Source organism: Triturus cristatus, chromosome 10 (assembly GCF_964204655.1).
Source record: "Triturus cristatus chromosome 10, aTriCri1.1, whole genome shotgun sequence".
Taxonomy (NCBI): domain Eukaryota; kingdom Metazoa; phylum Chordata; class Amphibia; order Caudata; family Salamandridae; genus Triturus; species Triturus cristatus.
This window is the reverse complement of record NC_140593.1, coordinates 690,268,838-690,290,587: the sequence shown is the minus strand read 5'-3', so window position 1 is coordinate 690,290,587 and position 21,750 is coordinate 690,268,838. Positions and strand designations below refer to the sequence as shown.

General features: G+C 42.1%; 1 long non-coding RNA gene across 1 annotated transcript in view; it reads right to left on the bottom strand.

The window, feature by feature from the left end:
• LOC146789907 (uncharacterized) overlaps positions 1 to 21,436 on the bottom strand; it is a 69,795-nt gene extending 48,359 nt beyond the window's left edge. The window contains exon 1 of the long non-coding RNA XR_014969874.1: positions 21,371 to 21,436. This is a non-coding gene — a long non-coding RNA (uncharacterized LOC146789907). The remainder of the gene's footprint in view (positions 1 to 21,370) is intronic.
• Positions 21,437 to 21,750: the final 314 nt, after the last annotated feature.

Genomic DNA, 21,750 nt, shown 5'->3' with positions numbered 1-21,750 from the left:
GTGAGGCATTCTTTTTTGTACTCATACACTTAGAAGTATGCCAGTGTAAATCAAAAATCTGGTCTGATGTTTCTGAATGTTCCTTAACAACAAGTTAAAAATATTAAATAATGTTCCTTTTGATAAAATACACTTATGTCGTCTGCCAATAATATTTTAACATTCAATGTTCAGTATGAATCCAAGAAAGAAATACTCCTACTGGCAGATGGCGTGTGTCATCCCTCAGGTTTTAATAAGAAGTGGAAACGAAAAAAGATCTGGCCTTGGAAAGCTTGCACAATTGTTGTTTATTTTTTATTGCAAGTAGGTGCCAGAAAAAAAAGAAGAAAACAACATGTTGCCACTAAAAGGTGCCATATGCTTATAAAAAATTAGAAAATAAAAAAAATAAAAAATCATTGAAATTGTGGTTTACCAAGCATGTTATTTTAAATAACCAGTCTTTCAGCTGTGCCGTGCATTTTATTATATTTTTTGTTAGGAAGCCAAGAATAAACAGAGAGCTAACAATCCACTCAAATCACAGGCAGCTACAATGTTGCATTGTCCATTGCACAATTTATAGAGCAACTTTAAAAAGCAGTCAGATAATAAATCACAATCTAACTGGGCAACAGAAGTACTATCAAAATAATTATCAGATATTTAGAGTTAAGCTACAATAAATTAATGAAAAAAAACATTTTGCAACAACTTTGTCACTGAAAAGGAATAAGCTATGGGCCTCATTTATGAGGCTCCCTGCGCCGCTTTAATGACACTTTTTGTGACGTTCCTTTCCGTGGCTCAGGAGCCTGCTCCATATTTAGGAGGCAGAACTAAGCCACTTTTTTGGGGCTTAATGCGGCCTCTTAAATATTGTTCTCTGTAACGCAGTTTACTGCGTTAAAGGGGAGTGCAATGCGTGTTGCTAGGGGCGTTCATAGCAACATCCCTGGCTTTTTGACACTGCCACAGATTTACGAGAAATTGTAAATCTGAGCCAGCACCAAAAACGTACGCCTTCCCTTGGAGGCACAACAAGTAGAAACATCTTTATTTCTCCTAGTTTTTCCCCAGCACACATAGAAAGAGGAAAAAGCCCCTTATGATTGTTTTTGTGCAGGAAGGTTTCCCTTCCTGCACAAAAATAATCATCCCTAGAGCGCAGGCAACCTTGCACTATGGTGCAAAGGTGCCTGCATTGTAGCACGGCAACCCATTATGCGCCGGTGCAGGGGAACAGGACAGGAATGTGCGGTGTCTGATAGATATTGTGCATTCCTGCCCTTTTCTTTTGCCGTAGAGCAGCGCAGCAGGAAGGCCTGTGGTGCTGCCCTTTGGCAAAACCTTATAAATGAGCCCTCAGTTTAGCCCGATTTTAATAATATGCAGAGGCTTAGTGGAGTCACTCAGACTGAAGGGATTGGGTTCCCAAACTGCACCATTCTGTATGTTGAGGTGGGCAGCAGCAACAGTGGATGACAATGTAACAGAATAGAAGAAGCCCTCTGACCAAACGGCGCTCTATGTGCGTATGTTATGTATGAATGGTTTTGAAAAACACTAGTCTGGAAAGTCAGCTAGAGTTTTTTCTAAGGCCAAATAATTACAAATAGGAATAATTGAAGCAACTTTTCGGAAGATGAAACAGCACCTGATGTATGAACTGTCTTACAGACCTTTGTCAGAAAAGACAACCATGTTTCGCTTTCATTCTTATGAATCTTAATAGCAATAAGAGCAGATACTAATTTGCCCCTTCTATAAGATGTGTGCCTTGATTACATCACGTAACTCAATGGCGAGAGAACACCAACTGTTGGCTGACTTCCTCGACTTTCCAATGTGGCTTCAGAAAAGGCATTATGGTACTTAAATGAAGCACTCATTCATGAAAACAATCCGTAGGCAACTGGTTAGTCTCAAGAGAATGTCAGACCATAAATCTAAGGTGATAGCAATAGACTCAATGTACCTCTGGTGACTATAAAAAAATCATTTTCTTGATACAATTTTTTATTTTATTTTTAATAACTGTATTTAATATGTTCTATTTATACAGAACCCTAGAAACTATGTGCTTTGCAGTTATTTAAAAAAATAATTCGAATTTGTATTAATAAAATGAATTGCTTATATAGTCACCAGTGGTACATTGAGTCTATGTTTTCATGAACAATTTCATTTTCCCTGTCCTAGGAACAAATATTAGCAGCAGGGGGGTCTTTACATTTACATTGACTTAAATGAAGCACTAACATTCATGCACACTAACTGCCAGGTCCAAGGAGGAGGCACACCTAACTCAGCCTTCTGCCACACACTACCAAATAGATCCACTAACTGCTTTAACTCTTCTCCTTACAATTGCATGAATCATTCATGGAGCCTGATTCACAAAGGGCCACATCGCTCATGGAGGAGGCCACGCGGTTGTGGTTGGGGGCCCTACACTCATGGTGGAACAGCCACTTTGCAGTTTCTAATTGCGGAGTTCTCTCCATGAGTGCAGGCCCCCCTTCCAGTGACAGCGGTGTCTATGCCATGAGTGCTGAGGCCCGTTGTGAATCGGGCTCTCAGTCTCTAAATCCCAAATAATGCAGAACACACGGCTTGCACCTAATGCGAGTTACGGTGGAGATCACCAGAAGACCACAATACTTAGCTTAATGTAAATACTCTGAGGGGCCTAGTCACAAACAGCACTTTGAAGTACATTTAGCTGCATTACAATATTACCACTCGCATAGTGCAAACTGCTATTCACCGATCTACATGTGGAGACTTCCACCTCTGTCCCTCCTATTATTTCTAATGTGGAGATCTCCAACCCTATTGTGGAGGTCTCCATGAAGGTAAAACTTGGTTTTAGTAGAAAATGTGGGTGGGACTATGTGGAGGGAGTAAGCCCATCACTATTCACAAGATGCCTCTTTAAAACCAATAGAGCCAAAGAGGTCTGAAAGCAGTTGTAAATATAGTCCAACCTAAAGTTAGTCCAGAGCCACACCTGGGCAATCACTGGAACTAAAACACAATTACAGAGAAAACATAAGACATAATATTTTTTTTTAACTTAAAAAATATATATAAATGTAAATTGATATTACTATATATATATATATATATATATTACTCCTCCATTTGCTCAGGTATGCCTACCGCCTCCAAACCAGGGGGCGCGTCGACGAACGGACCTCCCAAGCACGGTCCGATAATATTCAACAGAACTTCCTCACAAGTAGGAAAGCCGACGCCGTGTCTTGTGCTTCAATAATTCCTTTATTCGGTCAGCTAAAACGTTGAACGCGTTTCGCTTGTCCCGCAAGATAGTTCACCAACCGCAAATGAAATGTTTCCTGACGTTGGCCTCTGATGAGAGTCACGAAGGACTCGAAACGCGTAAGGCCGAGGGATTCACCAAACGTGATGGGAAACTGCATGCTTCAATAAAAATGGTTTGTAACCCACCTGAATGCGGAGTGCGGCCTCAAATCTGGGCGTTTTTGGTTGTGACATATATATATATATATATATATATATATATATATATATATATATATATATATATATATATATATATTTTCAAGGAAGAGTTTTCCGCTGAGCGCCGCACGCCTGCCCTTTCGCGTCGGTGCCTGCCGTGGTAGCGGCAACCACAAGAATAAGTAAAGTTCAATCCACAGGTAGGAAAGAGGCGGCACACCGTCCTGGTGTTAAAGGTAGTTTTAATCGCTCACAAAAAACAACAACGCGTTTCAGCCGTAGAACGGCCTTTGTCAAGTTGTTCGTTTGTTCCACCATGCCGATTTTAAAGCAATACACGTAATTAATGGACATAGAAAAAATACATCGTACATCTCGTAAATAATTCATTAGTTCAAACATGAAATAATAACTGATATTAGGCATCAAATCGTGAATTGCAGAAATTACAAAATGAAATTAGGGGGAAACCGAAAACAGAAAAACAGTTACTGCTGATATCCTATTCTCCAAGTGGAAATAAAGAAAAGACTGTAGTTCGTCATTACGAAACAACCATCAATGATTTAAATTTGAGTTTCACCCATTCCATCAGTGAAATCTCATGTGATTTCTTAGATGTAAGAGTAACTGTTGATAATATCAATAAAAAAACTCACCACTGCCCTCTTCAGAAAGGAGACATCGGGAAACACACTACTACATGCTCGTAGCCATCACCCCCCCTCTCTCATCAGAAGCATCCCATATGGGGAGATTCTACGAGCCCGTAGAAACTGTAACACAGATGAAGGGTTTAATATGGAGAAGAATACCATGATAACCAGATTCAGGCAACGAGGGTACAAAGACAAAATCTTAACACAAGCTACTGACAAATTAGCAGCCACTACACACAGTGAGGTTCTTTTTGGTAACAAACAAATCAGTAAAAAGGAATCCACTGATGGTCCTCGCATGATAACCACATACAGTGTGAAATCTGGGAAATTGAAATCCTTACTGAACAAGCATTGGGGTCTTATAAAAGCTGATCCGGTGATCGGGGATAAAGTAGGTCAAGCTCCATCTATGACATATAGACGACCTCCATCACTTAGAGACAAATTAGTAAGAAGTTATCAGCCCATGGAATCCAATCCTACTTGGCTACATGCTAGAGATGGTTTCCATAAGTGCAACTCCTGTAAAGCGTGCAAGAACTCTGTAAGCTGTAGAAGCTATAAGACACAGGATGGCAAGGAGAAACCAATTAAGAAATTTATCACATGCACTTCTAACCATGTGATATATCTTTTGGAAGTCCCCTGCAACATGCGTTATGTTGGCAGTACCAAACACCAACTAAAAAAACGCATTTTAGAACATTTAAGGGATATAACCAATCTGGATTTCAACTACCCCATAGCGAGACACTTCCACACTGTACACAATAGCAATAATGCACTTTTGAGATTCTGTGGAATAGACAAGGTACTCAAACACATCCGTGGGGGAGACAGGGAAAAACATTTACGTATTTTGGAATCAAGATACATAATTGACCTTAACACCAGGGCACCGTATGGATTGAACAGGGAAGAGGAACTTAATACTCACATTGGCCATTAATTCAAGCTAGACCCTCTATAACCCTTGATTTGTCCGTTATGTGTACATATGTTTTCTTATACGCATCACGCTCAGAGATTCGGGATAGGTACTATGAGATATATTGTACCTTGTATATACATGTTTTACATTTAGTAACAAAATTTTTTTTTTTCCTATTTCTCACTTTTTGTATGACTTTGAAAACTTATGCACATGTCTGTGACTGAATTGTTGTTGGGGCGGGCACAGACATTGATCTGTGGTTGCATTACTCTACCTATATGATTTAAATACGCTCGTTGTGATCTTTTTGATTTTTGTGAGAATAGATCATTGGGCACTTGTCCTATATCCTAGGGTCTTTTCCCTACATCTCCTCCCTATTTAGGGTTAATGGACTGTATTATTTATATTGTCCGTTTTTAAGACCACCAACGAGATTCGATATGGTAATAGATGTCATGCAACGGTTACCTCCCTTTCTCATCAGTCCTTTCTATTTCTTATTGCACCATACACTTCACTTGTTTGTATACAACAACCCAGTATGTCCGCTATGCCGTTATAAGTGAAAAATCTTAGCAACAGTTATAAGCTGAATTGTACTTTTTTGCTGAATTATGGCTTTTATACGGGTAATTTTACCCTTTGATTAATCCATGCTCTTAAATAGTTGAACGAAACTCTCAAGATGATGGTTGTTTCGTAATGACGAACTACAGTCTTTTCTTTATTTCCACTTGGAGAACAGGATATCAGCAGTAACTGTTTTTCGGTTTTCGGTTTTCCCCTAATTTAATTTTGTAATTTCTGCAATTCACGATTTGATGCTTAATATCAGTTATTATTTCATGTTTGAACTAATGAATTATTTACGAGATGTACGATGTATTTTTTCTATGTCCATTAATTACGTGTATTGCTTTAAAATCGGCATGGTGGAACAAACGAACAACTTGACAAAGTCCGTTCTACGGCTGAAACGCGTTGTTGTTTTTTGTGAGCGATTAAAACTACCTTTAACACCAGGACGGTGTGCCGCCTCTTTCCTACCTGTGGATTGAACTTTACTTATATATATATATATATATATACACATTGTTAGACAGTAAATAATAAATTCTACATTTTGAAATACATTTCTAAAATGTAAAAATAGATGTAGCTATTTTTTTTTAACTTAATTACTTTAAAAAAAATTATTACATAATAAATGGATATAAAAAAGTACATTTGTGTTTTTATTACGTTTAAAAAATAATGTTCATTTCTGTTAATATATTTAAATTAATAAAATAATTTTAAAAAAAGTTAATAGTACTGTAGCGTGTTTTATTTAGCTGTACATTTAAAATAAGTGAGTGGTCTGCCTGCTCTGTATCAATTAAACCAATTACGCAATGAAATGAGTATTGTGTGATCAATGCACTTAACCAATGTCACAAATAAAAACCATACAAATATATTTGTTATTGTCACATCTAAGCAAACCATGACGCTGCACATGTAATTCAGATCAGTCATATTGTTTTTGATTTAGATAAGTTCAAAAACATATTTAATGGTGTCATTGTTTAGTAAATGGTGCCCCACTCACTAGGCAATGAATTTCTAATGTTGAATCCATGTAATAGGAAACTGTGGCAATTCAAGTGTGCAAGTATGTCCATGTTGTGGGAAGCATTGGCGTCCCTTCCAGTACAACAACTATGCTTTAATGGTTTTCCCACATTCCAGCACACATGCAAAGTGGAAAAAAGAGGTGAGCTGAAAAAGTTTCTCCTAGTTACGCCTGCTGAAGAAGGTGTAGGGTTTTGGCACAAAATCCCTGTCAACAAATCTTTATGTATATGAATTTGTGCCAAAACCTATGGGTGGTTGCATGGGCACAGCCAGGCACCACCCATAGAATGCCCCTTTGATGGAAAGTAATTCAAGGCAGTACATTGTGCAGCTTTTTGTTGGTTTTGGTTAGATTTATACACAAATCGCAATTTGTGTTGGATTGTAAACCCCCCACTACTATTTGTGTTGGGTTTGCATTAAAAAAGTTATGCATCCCCGATGTAAAGTGTCTGTAAATGTGGGCATAATGTGCTTTGAAGAGGCACAAAATATTGCCTCTTTAAGTACAGCAAGTGGGACTTTGTAAGGATACAAATATATAAACAGCAACTCGTTTTATAGACTATAGACATACATAAGTAGCCGTCATTCAGCAATCTGCTTGTCAAAGGATTTTTTCACTTTGTCTGAGGGCAATAAGTATGACTCTCCCCTTTAACAGAGTTCGAATTGGGAACCTCATAACCATGCATTTTCTGTACAATTTGACATATCATTATAACCAGTTGACTGATGACATGGGGACAGCCTGCTTGTGTACGAATTGTAATCTTATGCTACATATTGTGATGGTTTATGGATAAAAATTCAATAAAAATAATAAAAATTAAAAAAACAGTTGACTGATGGCAATGCGCCTCACCAGTAACTCTATTGAAAAGCAAGCCCCATCTGTTAGGCGAATCATGATTGCTTCATATAACTACAAGAAAAGTGCCTGGTTTCCTTACCTGTAACAACTAACTTCGACTTTGGAAATGGGTGTGATGGATAGATGTTGCTAATAACAGGAAAGGGCTCAGACTCGGGGATCACCTTTAACTGAGATTATGTTTGAGTATGAATCCCAGGTTGATAATAATTTGTTTTTAACACATCTGTGTAAAGTAATTCATATCCAGAATCTGGGGCAATTGTGCATTGTCAATAGAAGAACCAGGTGAACACATTATCAATATCAGCCTCTATTGCACTGTCCTTGTTATTAAGCTTTTAGCACAATTTCTCATATAGGGAATTATTTTTTTCCACTGTCAGAAATGCTATGAGGGTTGTTCTCCCTGTGACTCCACAACCCTTGCATTGTATTATAAATGCCATTGAGCACTAGATGAATCCTATCCCATACATTTTTATAAGTTTTACAAATAATAGTATCTTGTCCCTATGATACACTCAGACCACTAGCCACAGGGCCAAAGCAAACACCTCAAGTTCCCCCTGCCTGAATATATACCATTCCGTTCCATAACTTTATTTCGGTCCTATGGACCATAAAAGTACATAGTCGAAAAATTTCTCCAGAAGGATTTTACACAAGTGAACCATAGATAATGCATAACCGTAAAATTAGTTTGTATAAAAGAGAGTAAGCTAGAAAGTGTCCCTATCCATAACTGTACAGTTTGAAAAATACCATATAGATGAGCACTGACAGATGATGAACTGTTACTCTCTAATCCATAATGTGATTCAGTCTGGGGACGTGTTGCACAAATTTTCACCATCTTGTTATTCATTGATCACTATCTGTGCTCTGTACCGCCAGCACTTTAGTCCACTTGTGCACTGCTTTATGAAAAATTAACTAAGAAAAATGTATGGAAGTGTGCTAGTTGTGACTCTAGAATGGCTATGTGAACAAGTAATAACAATTTGATATTACCACTATTGTAAAGCAATGTAGAAAGACCAAATGCACCATGTACAAAGCCCTTTAGCGATCACAAACGCCACGATTCATGAAATCACATGGTTTGCAAGCACAAAAGATCTTTTCTTTTTGTGCAAAAGGCCTCTTATAAGTGAGAAAAAAATTTAAAAGGACTTTTGCTATCCTTCCTGAGTCGCAAACAAGAGGACATGTAAAAAAGGGCATCCTACTCCTATTTCCGGTGCGGAAAGGAATGGGTCGAAGTTTCAAGACCACATTTGAGAAAATACACCATTGATGACTTACAGACCTCTGAACTGGGATGCTTTCATGATCCACAAAGGGGAAGGAGTCCTCTTAAGACCTCTTCCTCCTTGGGAATCATGTTGGCAGACTACGGTGGAACGGGCAGTTTGTTCAGATGATCTCTGCATGTTTCCCCGAAGTTTTCCAAAACTGAAAACTTTCTCAGTTTTTTAAAGGAGGACTGGTTCCTGTAAGGACAGAGTCTGCATAGAAAAAGCTCCCTTTTTCGGATTTTAATCACAGGAATGGTTCTATGCGGTCCCATGCAGGCAAATTGCAACCTGCCTAATATATATTAATTTCACAAGTTGTTCGGCAAAATCCTGAAATTCAGTATTGTGGGAACCAACCTATTAGCACATAGGTTGGTTTGAAATATGCGATTTATTAACAAAAAGTGAGTGTAAAATTTCGAACCACTTGATTTAAACCCTGGTTCCAGTTCCGCATAAGGGTTTCACGTGTTTTGTTGTTCTCTATCAATTACTGGTATGAGAGCAACACTTTTTAAAACTTATTTTTTACATTTTTTGCTGGTGTTGCCACGCAGTTCCAAGCCAACAATGTGTTCATGCATTTTATCGCTTGCACCCCAGTTCAGATTATCTTAGTTTTTTTTATATTCACTTCCTTTGTTTTCTCTTTTTTTTAAATAAACATCTTCTGTGTTTCCTCATTCTGAGCTGGTTGGGCCAAACTCAACTATAACATCTTCACTATTCTTATTCTTATTCTTACTGTAAAACTTTATTCTGCCGTAGGCCATCAAAGTTGCAAAAAGACAATGTAAAAAGATTTTAAAAGATGTACAATACATTATTTAAGGATAATACAGTTACAATCATTGGTCTACATATAAACACTTAAAAAATCCAAGTACTCAAATTTTAGCAAAAGTACACTTCCAAAGACAAAAACCTTAAATGGTCCGCCATGTCTGAGAATAAGATTCATACATAATATATGGCTAAAGATTGTTTTAAAAATGCTATCCCAAAGTCAATGACATCATACCTAATTTTGTACATAGATTACAGTAGTTTATGCTATACCCCAACACCATAAATGTTGTACATCAGTTGTCTTAAAAACTGTATCATTATTGTGTATGTTATATTCAATAAAACAGCTAGAAAAAAGTTAAAAAACCCTTAAAACACAGTCTTTGAAGGGATATCTTTTATGCAATACACGAATTGTTTTTCGCCAGCAATTAGCCTTTCATAATGGCAGAGTTCAACTCTGGTAGTAGCAGCAATCACACCTTAGGGTAAAAACGTCTGTCGACTAATCCAAAAGGAGAATAAGATACGACTAACTGCGAAAACAATTGGACCAGACGTGTCTGTTTTTAGAATTCTATAGGCAACCTGATGTTGCCTGGCTCTGATGTTTAGGCAGATCGGTCGTATCTACTTCCTGCTGATCAGTTGATATTTTGTGCAGAAAAAGAGTATGTGAACTTCTGTCTCCTGTGCACAAGCACAGGCAGGGCATGGGTCAAGTAATAACCCAGCAGCCTGGTTGCTAGAAAATCTCAACAAGAGGTTACCATAGCTGAATCTAGCATATAAGCTTTTGGCAAGCGGAGGTGTAATTAGATCCATGAAAGGTTCAAAATTAGGACATGTTTTAGCATCTAAAAATTGGGTTGTCAGTTGTCTGTTTACTAATCTAAAGGCATAACACTCTCTCACAACCACCCAGTACCTAGTCTTGAGCCTCAGTAAGTCTCCTCTCAGGGTGTTCTCACAGTTCTGTCATGCCAAGTGCTTTATACCAACTAGCAACATGCTTGAACCAGGGTAGTCTATTTAAGCTGCTAATCGTCAAGACCTCCTTCAGGGAAATGCATTAATCTGAAAGCTGAAGTGTAGTCCACAAGCTTAGCCAATGCATTAGGGGTTTCAGTGAGGCCATATCACCTTTCCTTTTTAACCCAAGGTCAAAGAAGAGTGGGATCAGTGGGGTAGGTATGGGCACAGAGATGTTTTCAGATGTTGTCAGTTTAGTTGTATTAGTATGCCCCCATAACTCTGCTCCATATATGTTGGGATCTCTCGGGGATATTCGTATATTTTGTAAAATTCTGAAGAGCATTTAGCAATTTTGAGTGATGTGCTATAATCTAGAATCGAATAGTTTTACAGTAAAAAAAGAAAAATGCAATTTTTGGTTAGTAATATCGATTATTTAGGTCACCACATTTCTGAATGTGGCATTAAGCCTAAGTCTGACCTTGTTAAGGCAATTTCTGACAGCCCTCCTCCTGAGAATCAGTCCTGCTGCTGTGAAGAACTCACCTTGGTGCAAGTTGGCTTTCAATGTGGCTGGTCCGTTTGGTGGTTTGGACAGTTCTCCCAAATACGCTTTGGTATTGATTGACTATATGTCCAATGGCCTGAGGTTAGGTTTGTGGATGGGATCAATTCTGCTACTGTCATCAATTTCTTCAAGGATATTTTTCTTCAGGAAGGGTGCCCGGAGAAGTTGGTGACTGATAATGGCACCAAGTTAGTATCGGTGGAGATGAAGGAATTTCTGAAGATGCATGGCATTAAACATATTCTCACCTCCCTTTATTATCCCCACAGTAATGGTCTGGTTGAACGCCTGAACCGTGTGATCAAGGATAAATTACAGTTGGCTTCTATTAATGGCTTACACTGGAAAGTGGCGATTTCTGACATGTCGTGGGAAATGAAAATTACTCCTCACTCTAGTGCTGGCATGTCTCCTTTCACTTTGTCAAGTGGTAGGGTGGCTGGTTCCAAGCTGAATAAAGACTGGATGTCAAGGAAGGATGTGGATCTGCAGAGGCTAGGCAGAGTAGCTGATGTCAGGGCTGCTGCCCAGGCCAAGTATGCATCTGATTGTGTCAGAGTATCTCCGGTGAGTCAAGGGGACTGGGTGAGGATTAAGAAACCAGTTCTTGTTCGCAAGGGATCCTCTCAGTTTTCTGCTCCTGTTAGAGTGAGAGAGGTGAGAGACCATGTTTTTGTGTTGAGAATGGGAAAATCTGGAATAAGTGTGCTGTCAGTTGTGCTGGAGTCGAAAGCTGAGTTTGTGAGAGGAAGATTTGGGGTTCACACTCCTTGTACGACTTTGCCTCCTGTGGTGGAGAGTCCGAGGATTCCTGTACCTGCCAAGGACACAGTTCCCCGACAATGCCTTCCTAGAACAAGGGCTCCTCCCATTAAATTCCAGGATTATATTAGATATTAATTTTGTATTAAAATTAACCTTGTGTTGAATAGTTTTTTTTTGTTTTCTATGTGAAGGGAGGGAGGTGTGTTGGGATCTCTCGGGGGTTTTCTCGAGAGCATTCTCTTCCGTGCGTTCCTTGCATGGAACATAGAATGAGTGGTTATGCAATTGCTGCCGGGGGAAGCTGTGAGACTGGACTGGATTAAAGAAGCTCTTCAAACCTACCTGGCTGTTGTCTTCTTTTCAATATAGCACTCCACTCTGGGCTTTTGCCCTATACGCTTCCAGTGCAGGAGACAGCGATCGACTATAAGACTGCCTATGATGTCTTAAAAAAGATTTTGAGCTGTGCCATAGGGAAAGACGGCTCTTGTTTAGATTTTGTTCGCAACCAAGTGTGTCACTAAGCCTTATCCCAAGATTGTCAAAGTGTTTCACCTTCTCCAACAGTTCACATGCAATCCTAATCTCACATGATTTCCCTTTTACTTTCCCGATCACCATAGATTTAGTTTTGGCAACTTTAAGCTCCAAACTCCTGTCCTTACAGAAATCTAAAAACGTATCCACTAATATTTGTAGGCCCATTGGCGTTGTGGAAATAAATAAAAAGTCAAGCGCAGGATTGGGACTTTTGTGCCATTCATAACAGGCGAGTCATTCCTACAATCCAATAATCGATTAGCTACATCTTTGATGAACAGGGAAAAGAGTGTGCGTGCAAGGACACACTCCTGTCATACCCCACGCTGTATTGGTATCCTGTCGGTTAATTTGCCATTTTTCCCCCATTTGACCTGGGCATATGTATCCTCGTGGAGTCTGGCTAACAGGGTCACCAAATCTATCAGCGTCCCAAGATCAAGCAATATTCTCCATAGCTTATCAAGCGGTACTAAGTCAAACGCAGGTCTTAGGTCAACAAATGCTACATAAAGGTTTTGTTTTCTCAGCAACACGTATTTCCATGATACCAAGATACATCTAAAAGCAGGTAGTAATTTTAGGATGGAAGCCTGCTTGGTAAGAAGATAATATCGCCTTCTCCTGCATCCATAGTTGGAGTTTATCCAGGACTTGTCGTGCAAAGATCTTTTGCAAATTTTCTGTCAGGCTCATGGGTTTATAATTGTAGGGGATGAGGCATCTCCCTTTTTTTATATAGTGATTCTCTCGGCTCCCTTCCAAGTGGATGGAATAGCTCCAGTAGCTGATAGGCTAATTGACAGGAGATTTATATATGGGGCCCATATCATGGGTTCCGTTTATATAAATATCCAGGTATCTGATCAGTACCAGGAGCCTTGCCTGCCTTTGACTATTTATTGCTGAGAGGGCATCCTCTAGACTAAACATTTGGGCTGTTCCTGCCATAGGGATTTCAAGACAGGATTTTGGGACATTCTGAGCAGATTTAAAATTATCAGGTGGGTGTTTAGATTGGGCACCCATGTCACAGGATTGAATGACGCTATTCCTTGGGCCTCCATTCAACCTCCCTGAGCAACACCACCTTTGTGCAACACTAATCCCTGATCAACAACACTCACCGATACTGACATATATGCCTGAGTGGTTAATAGGGTGTGTTTAACTTGGAGATCCTGAAAAAGAGTGAATTACGCAGACCCGCGGAATAGACTCTCTTCGAGTGGTTGTCTCTTTGTATACATGTACTAATAACTCATATAGAACAAGAACCCTCGCACTTCACGTGCGCTCCCAAAACATCAAAAAAAAACCTCCCTACCCCTGCCACTTCCTGGTGATGTTTACACCTCACGTCATCCCGGAGGATTAAATACCCTATCACACACCTGAGAACTGAGACGGGGCACAAGGGCACCTCAACATAACAACGAGTCTTTTCTGATAACACGTATTCAGGGGCCAACTCTTTATTCAGGTTGAGTACAGAGATCAATACAACAACGAGTCTTTCCTGATAGCACGCATTCAGGGGCCAACTCTTGATTCAGGATGAGTACAGTGATCATCTATTACGTAGTGGGGGGACAAGGGGACTTTACTTCCTATTAATAACAAGGATGCCCTGATAACGGCTTAATTTCTATAATGATTCAGTATGCTTATGACCGCATCGGCAAACTAAGTATAGATCCACACCCTTGACACACAATGTTATGGGACTGGATCCCTCACTCAAGATGGCGACTGAATTTACCGCCGGTCGCAATAGCGAAATACAAGCTCTGGTATCGCTTTAACTTCCGGGTGTGAATCTAACAGACGCTGCCTTCATATACCGACACAAGACTCGGAACAATGCCACCCAGTCCTGGTAGAACGGGGTAGGTGTACACGAGACACGGACTCGGCGTGTCAGTAAGTAGACAAAACCTAACTTGTTGACCTTTTATTTTCCTAAACTGAGTTTTGAACCGGGTAGATATATTCGAGACACGGACTCGGCGTGTCAGTAATTAGACAGAACCTTACTTGTTGATCTTTTGCTTTTTCTAAACTGAGGTTGTATTCGCTAATTTGCCGAGGCTACTTGAACGTTCGTGTATTCATTACGTGGGCGACCTTGACCTCTATACTTAATATGAGAAGAGCATAGATTTGACTCTCAATGCCAAACCTCAATCGAATACCATTTAACGCTAACTTATTAGACGACAGTGGTTTTGTCCTGCTATGTATCTGACAAACGAACCACAGCACGCCTGTATTATTATTCTGATAAGAGCTCATTATATGGTTGTACTTGGGTTTGCTGAATGTATTTATTAAGTAAGAGACTAGGGACTGCACCATTTCTAGGTTTAGGAATGTTGTCTTTAGCCCTCACCTACCTAAGCTCTCTTCATATCATAACCCGATGACACCATAGTAAAACCAGAGAAGGGATTATTATAACCCAGGAATATGCTGTTTTTAACCATACTTGCCAGTTTGATGATCTGACTTCGGCAATAAGAGAAGGGGTTATCACAACCCTGGAGTATGTTGTTTTTAACCACCTCCGTTCCTCTAGCTTTCTCCCTATATAATTACAGAACGCGAGGAACTCCTTGCGTTATCTACCAGGAACTGCAGTGGACTATCCTTTGGATTTCTTAGGGTAAGTCCACTTATAAATTTCACTTTCATCACTTTTAGTAGAGGTCACTTCACAGGGTTCAGATTCACCATGTTTTTTACCACCCTCCATGTTTAGAGTGCACTTTTACCACAATTGCACTCAGTTTTTCACGAGATATTCAGTATTAATACACAGTGACTGTTCCATGCATTCTTTAACCTCCTTGGCCTTTATCCCCCTACAGGTAGACCGAGCTGCAGGTAACACTATAACTATGACTAAGAATGCTCACTGTCAATTAAGATATTACGATGAATTTTAGATGTAGATAGAGAACATCTTTTGGTCCTGAGGAATCGCCAGAGTATTTCTCTAACGGAGCGAGAAACATGTCGACCTGATTGAGGCAGTGTACATAACCTAGTCTATAATCCTAAGTTAGTAACACTCAACCTCATAGTTTTTTAATTAGGGGAGAAGGCTTCCTAATAAATTGGTTGAGTAAGCACTTCGACCCCTATTTTTAACAATCAACACCCTTCATCTACATCACCCTAGAGCCCCACAAACCCATGCAACCACAGGCTTCATTGGATAAAAAGATCTCCATAAAAGTGCTCCTTAAACAAGAGCCCGTCGGGTATTGCACCAGCCGACTCGACGCAGGAGCAGCCCGATGATGACGCGATACATCCGAAGGGGTACGTGAATCACGACACCCTATAGGTTGTGTGAGGGCCTCAATATCCAATATTTCAACTGTCCGTGAACACAACTTTTTTCCCCCTCCCCCTCCCTTATCTTTCCACTTACAGGAACAGCTCTGTCATTCTTTTTGTACGCTTTGAGGGCACACACTGCTGGACCTTTTTCATAAAGCGCCTTTACGCCCCCCCTGTTCATTTTTTGATATACGGTCCTTCCATTGCAAGCTCTCAGGCCTCTGCCTGTGACTAATGACGCAATCTGATGAGACACAGCTGTACAGCGATGGCAATTTTTAGTTGTTACCAAGCTGGGTATACCCCATATCTCGTTCTCCTCCTCTAAAAATACACTAAGTAGTGGGAAGGGTTCAAAGGCAGCATTAAAGTCACCAGCCACTAATATTTTTGAGTCAGCGGTAATGAACATTTGTTGGTGCTGTTGATTGTTGTGGACTCAAATGCTCATAATAGGTGTCTCACCATGGATGGTCTGCAGAAGTTAATAACAATACAGTCCCCTTAAATGTTCTTTGGAGATGCACCAACCACCCAACTCTACGAACCATAATAATATTGTTTATGTCTGATGGGTGGAACCTCCTATTCTTTGATAGCCAGTTGACGCATTTGTTGCATAGTTGGTCCCATGAATCATTCTGGTCCCTCTTTAGGGTCGGTACACCTGCCAACACCAGCACATAAGGGCAGGTGGGTGGAGGCAAGACCAAAACATCTGGGTTTGCCTTTGGGGGATTTCTGCTGGGAATAACTAATGCATTACAACTTAATTTACCAGACGTTAGTTTCTGATCTATTCCATTGGGTCTATTAGCACAGCCCAAGATGGAATCGGGTTGTGAAATAGTAACCAGTTCACCAGTGGGTGTGGTACTGTGCCTATTAGGGAAGGGTTGAAAACATTTTTCTGACTTGTCTGCATGTGGTACACGCGTTGCTTTCAAGGATGGGGGCTATGACAATAGAGGGCTGGATGTCATTAGTTGGGATGCCAATTGTGGCAATGGACCCTCCCCCTTCATCTACAGCAGTTTGTGCGTTCCCCACTGATTGGTCAAGTCCCCCTATGAGTATGGCCAAATTGTCCATAAGATCCTGCAGTAAGGCGAGTTTTATATCTAAAGGTGTGTTGATTTGTTTGGTCACCATTGCAGAAGCAATATTGGCAATGGCATCCCCAAAGTTCTCAAGATCCGATATCGCCTCAGTCTGGGTACCAATGGAATGACTCAAATTTGCATTAAGTGCTATCACAGGGGTGTTAGAGATAACAGAAATGCCAATGCTTGGAGATGGCTTTATCCAAGCAGACAAGCAGGTTCGAGAGGGACCTGTTTGGGGAGGCTGTTTCCTTTTGGTACAAATGGGCTTCCCGCTCACCCTCTTTTGTTTGGCTGCTGGGAATCTCACAGATGTTGGTATGTCTATATCTGGCTGTGACTCAACTGTCTCACGCCCACTTATGCTCCCACTTGCAATTGGAGATTTATAAATGCCAGCTCTGTGGGGCTGTGACGAGGACAATTCCTGTATGTAGGTAGTTGGTGCACGTCTAAGTTCAGTAATATCCACTCAACCCTCACTGCCCAATGACAAGCGGCGCTCCGTAAATTTAATTTTACCTGAAACCATGTTAACTACCCTTTCAAGCATGCTGTTAATGCTGTAAGTAATCGGGCGTGCAGGTGGTAGCATGGTGCGGTTCCCCATTATTATGACTCAGAATTTGCTTTTAAGCGATATCAGTTGCTTGACTGGCCTAAAGAATTATCAGGAGATTGTTACAATCAACACTTAGCCCGTGTTCTTCCTGAGTCCTAGGTGCCGCTTGAAGCTTAAAAGGGGGGTGGCCCAGCCCTGCCACATCCTAGCGCTGATGGGCGCAGACGGGCCTGCCCTTGGCCGGGGCTTCACCCTTGACTCAGACTTCGCCGGGTGCAGCTTGGGCACGCCCACGCGAGTCCTGGGCTGCGGGATCTGCGAAATGCTTTTAAGCACCTCCAGGCGTGGAAAGTTCAGCGTCGGCACCTCCTGGAGCTTGAGATTATGGGGCTTGCAGTTCCCTCCACGCTCGATGCTATGACTGGCGTTGACGGCTCCCGCGCTGGGGGGGCCTGCAAAATGCTTTTAAGTGCCTCTGGGCGTGGAAAGATCAGCGTCAGCGCCTCCTGGCACTTAGGATTATGGGGCTTGCGGTCCTCCCCCTCGCTGGATGCTGTGACTGGCGTTGGAGCTGGGGGATCTGCAAAATGCTTTTAAGTGCTTCCGGACGCAGAAAGATCAGAGTCGGCGCCTCCTGGCGCTTGGAATTATGGGGCTTGTAGTCCCCCCCCGCTGGATGCTGTGACTGGCATTGATGGCTCCCGCACTGCGGAAGCCGTGAATTGCTTTTAAGAACTTCTGGGTGAGGAAAGATCAGCGTCGTCGCCTCCTGCCGCTTGGGATTATGGGGGTACAGTCCCCTCCTACCCTGGATGCTGTGACTGGCGTTGGCGTCTCCCCAACCTACTTCTAAAGCAAGGGGCAGGTATGTAGTTTGGCACTTTATTAATGGGAGCATGCAAGGAATTGGGAATCCTCAGAGAGTCAGAAGCCTGCATCTGATGGGAATTGGGCAGGTTAAGATTAGTCGAGGAATTGTTACTCCACTGCTGCTCTCTGGTGTTAAGCGGTCTTAGTTCCTGAGGCAGAAGCCGGGAATATTACGTTTTTAGAGCTGGTACTGAATCGCTTATATCATTTTACTGTGTTGTTGCTGCTAAACCTCTTGTTGATTTTTTTAATCTAAAATTGCTATTTTGCACACGCGCTGCATAGTCGGAGTTACCTCGTGGGAGCCTCACTCTTGGGCACCGGGGGAGAGACCAGACTTCTCCTTGGGACGGCCGCCATCTTGGGGCTACAAGGGGGAGGCGGTCTAGTAGTCAGCTCCATTGGCATAAAATACCGACTCCTCAGCGCACGCGCGCCGGAGGCGCGCAGCAGGCGCGCCGGAGGCGCGCACAAGGCAAGCCCGTCTGCGCCAGTCCGCGCCCATACAAGCCCCAAGCCTGAAACCTCTGCCCAAATTTACTGTGCCTCGCCTCTACCAACTCGAATAAGCTACTCCTCAAAGGCACTAAGGGACTATAGATTCCGACATATGCCACAGTCCACTACCCGGGCGAACAGTCCAGAATCTTTTCCGCTCAACCTGGAAGGACCAGTGACATGTAAGACATGTTCCTTCTGCTGTAAATTAAACCATCCAATTGGCCCTGAGTCAAACGTCTCGCCAGACGCAAACCACTCCAGCCCAACATTTATTCTCTGTAACGTCAGGTCTTTAGCTAAACACCCTATTGAAATCTGGGACATGGTCAACTCATACTCCCCAGACCTATGTTTCTTTACAGAAACGTGGCTAAACCCCTCTAACCGCCCCCAGATTAGCCTAGCTATACCCGACGGATACAAATGTATCTATTCAGACAGGCAGGGAAAAACGGGGGGCGGGATCACAATAGCTTTCAAAGATCACCTAAAATTCCATTGGACTGCCACTCACTGCACGGCCAGTCTAGAATTAGGCTTTTTCAAGTTGGTCAGATCGCCATCAGTCAGCTGGAACGGGGCCCTGATCTACCGGCCTCCGGGGCCCAGGACCGACTTCACGAATGAATTAGTGGAGTTGATCGCCCTGCAAACCATAGCGTCCAGCAATTTCATTTTGCTTGGGGACTTTCACGGGGATGCCCCAGGGAACCCAGAGACGGAAAATCTCCTAAACAGCTTAAAACAAATCGGCCTCTCCCTCGTTTCAACTGCCCCCACGCATAGAGCAGGTCACGCCCTTGACCTGATCTTTTCTAACAGTGTGCACCTCATCGACCTCTCTCCCCTCCCCTTAACATGGTCTGACCATTTCATGGTCCCTTACACCATGCGACGACAGTATTCAATTGTTCTACCGGATTCTGAACCTCGCTCCTCGCAATTCCGCAGACCCTGGAATAACCTATCTCTAGAAGCTTTCGCGGCTACCTACAATGCCCTGCCCCAGGCTCCCCCACCGACAGGCTCAGATGCTCCAGAACTGTTGAAGATTCTCTCTACCAAACTAACTACAGTCTTCGACTCCCTAATCCCCGTAAAAAAGTTCTGCCCCTCCAAACAGCGAAAATCGGCCCCCTGGTATACAGGAGAACTCAGGGTGGAAAAATCTAGGTGCAAAGCCCTGGAGAGATGCTGGAGAACCAGTCAAACCCCTACGGACCGACTGACCTATAAACACTCATTATCTAAATATCATCAGAACATAAAATCAGCAAGGAAATCTGTAGTATCCTGGTCTTATGGTTCATGATGTGCCAGTGGAATGCTGCCTGAATGATGTAAGATGGAATGTTGGGAGTGGGAACACACAGTTGGAGATGGGCTGAGCGCCTAGCTGGCTGCTCCTGGTGGGGCTACATTGGGGTTATTCACCTGCTTATTACTGGTTTACTTCATCTGAACTACATCTTGTATCCAACCTCAATAAATCTTCATAAAACCACCTCTTGGATCCTGACTTCATTACTACAATTTTATGGCGACGATTTAAAAGAACCTGCATCTGCTACCTCTGTCAACTTCAAGTCTACTTAAAGTACTAAAGCAACTACAAGCAACTTCTCAAGCAACTACAGCTGCTACTAACTGGCACATCAAAGCCCCACCAGTGACCCCTACAACGGTCGCCCTCTACGCTATGGTGCCCGTTCCAACCTCTATTGCAGCTCAAGTCTCTGCTGTGCCCTCAAGTGAGGGTAGGCTTCTGCTGTGCGCTGTGCCATCAACAGAGGGTAAGGCTGTCACGTGTCCTCAAGAGAGGCTAAACCTGACCCTCTACAACGTTTTGTTTCATGTCTTGTGCTTTCAAAATGCCACAGAAACAAGTTTTGCGCAACAAGCACATAGAGCTGCCTCTGTCTATTTTTATCTGACCCAGCGTCATGTTTTGGGGTTTAGTAACAGTCTACGTTTTTTTTTAAACTCAAGAACTGTTTCAGTTGCCTCTTCAGCGTCTCAATATTTAAGGAACAAGAATGTCTTTGCCAGCTCTTTCATCACACAAATGACATGTGTCCAGTGACAGTTTCTTATCAACCTTTGGTTTTCAACTCTGCATCCAGAAAATGAAGCTATCGTCATTTATACAAGCTTCCCTTCGCTTCTGCCTTTCCACACTGGGATCGTGAGTTTTGTGCATTTTAACTGGGTTGGAAGTTTTGGAGAGTTGTAGCTGCACGCTAATCTAAGTGGGAAGTTCCTGCATCTTGTCTCTCTGCGCAGACATTTCTACACAGGGCCAGAGTGTTGTGCGTTTGGTTTGGTGTTTCTAAACCATTCGAGTTGTGCCTACGTTTGTGACATCTGGGTTGAGTTCATTTTTGTTTGTATTTTGGCCTCCAGTTGCACCCTTAACATGTGGCAGTTCAACCGTCACCGTAGTCATTCAAAGTGGGTGTGCACGAGCCATGCAATGTACACTCTTACCTGTCTATTCTCTTCGTCGCGCGCTGCTCCTTCTGACTCCCCACGTCATCTCCATTTCGGATCTTGTATTCTTCAGTCCGTCGTTTTGGTGCACGCTGATGGCGGGAGCCACCCAGCACAGCGTGAGAAAGCGTGCCGCCATCTTTTGGATGGAACTTGAAGCTCTGTGCATCCCAGGCAGGAGACTTGATTCCCGATCGCACTGGTCAACCACGTTCTGTCCTGTTCAATCCTCTTTCACTTTTGAACAATAAAGTTTTTTTTTTGCCTCGTTCAAACCTGAACCGACGTGGAAGAGCGACTGGGATATTTTGTCTTGAATAGTGGTTCCAGTGCATCGTCGATCTTGAACTGTGGGGTGAGATTCATTTTGTGACATT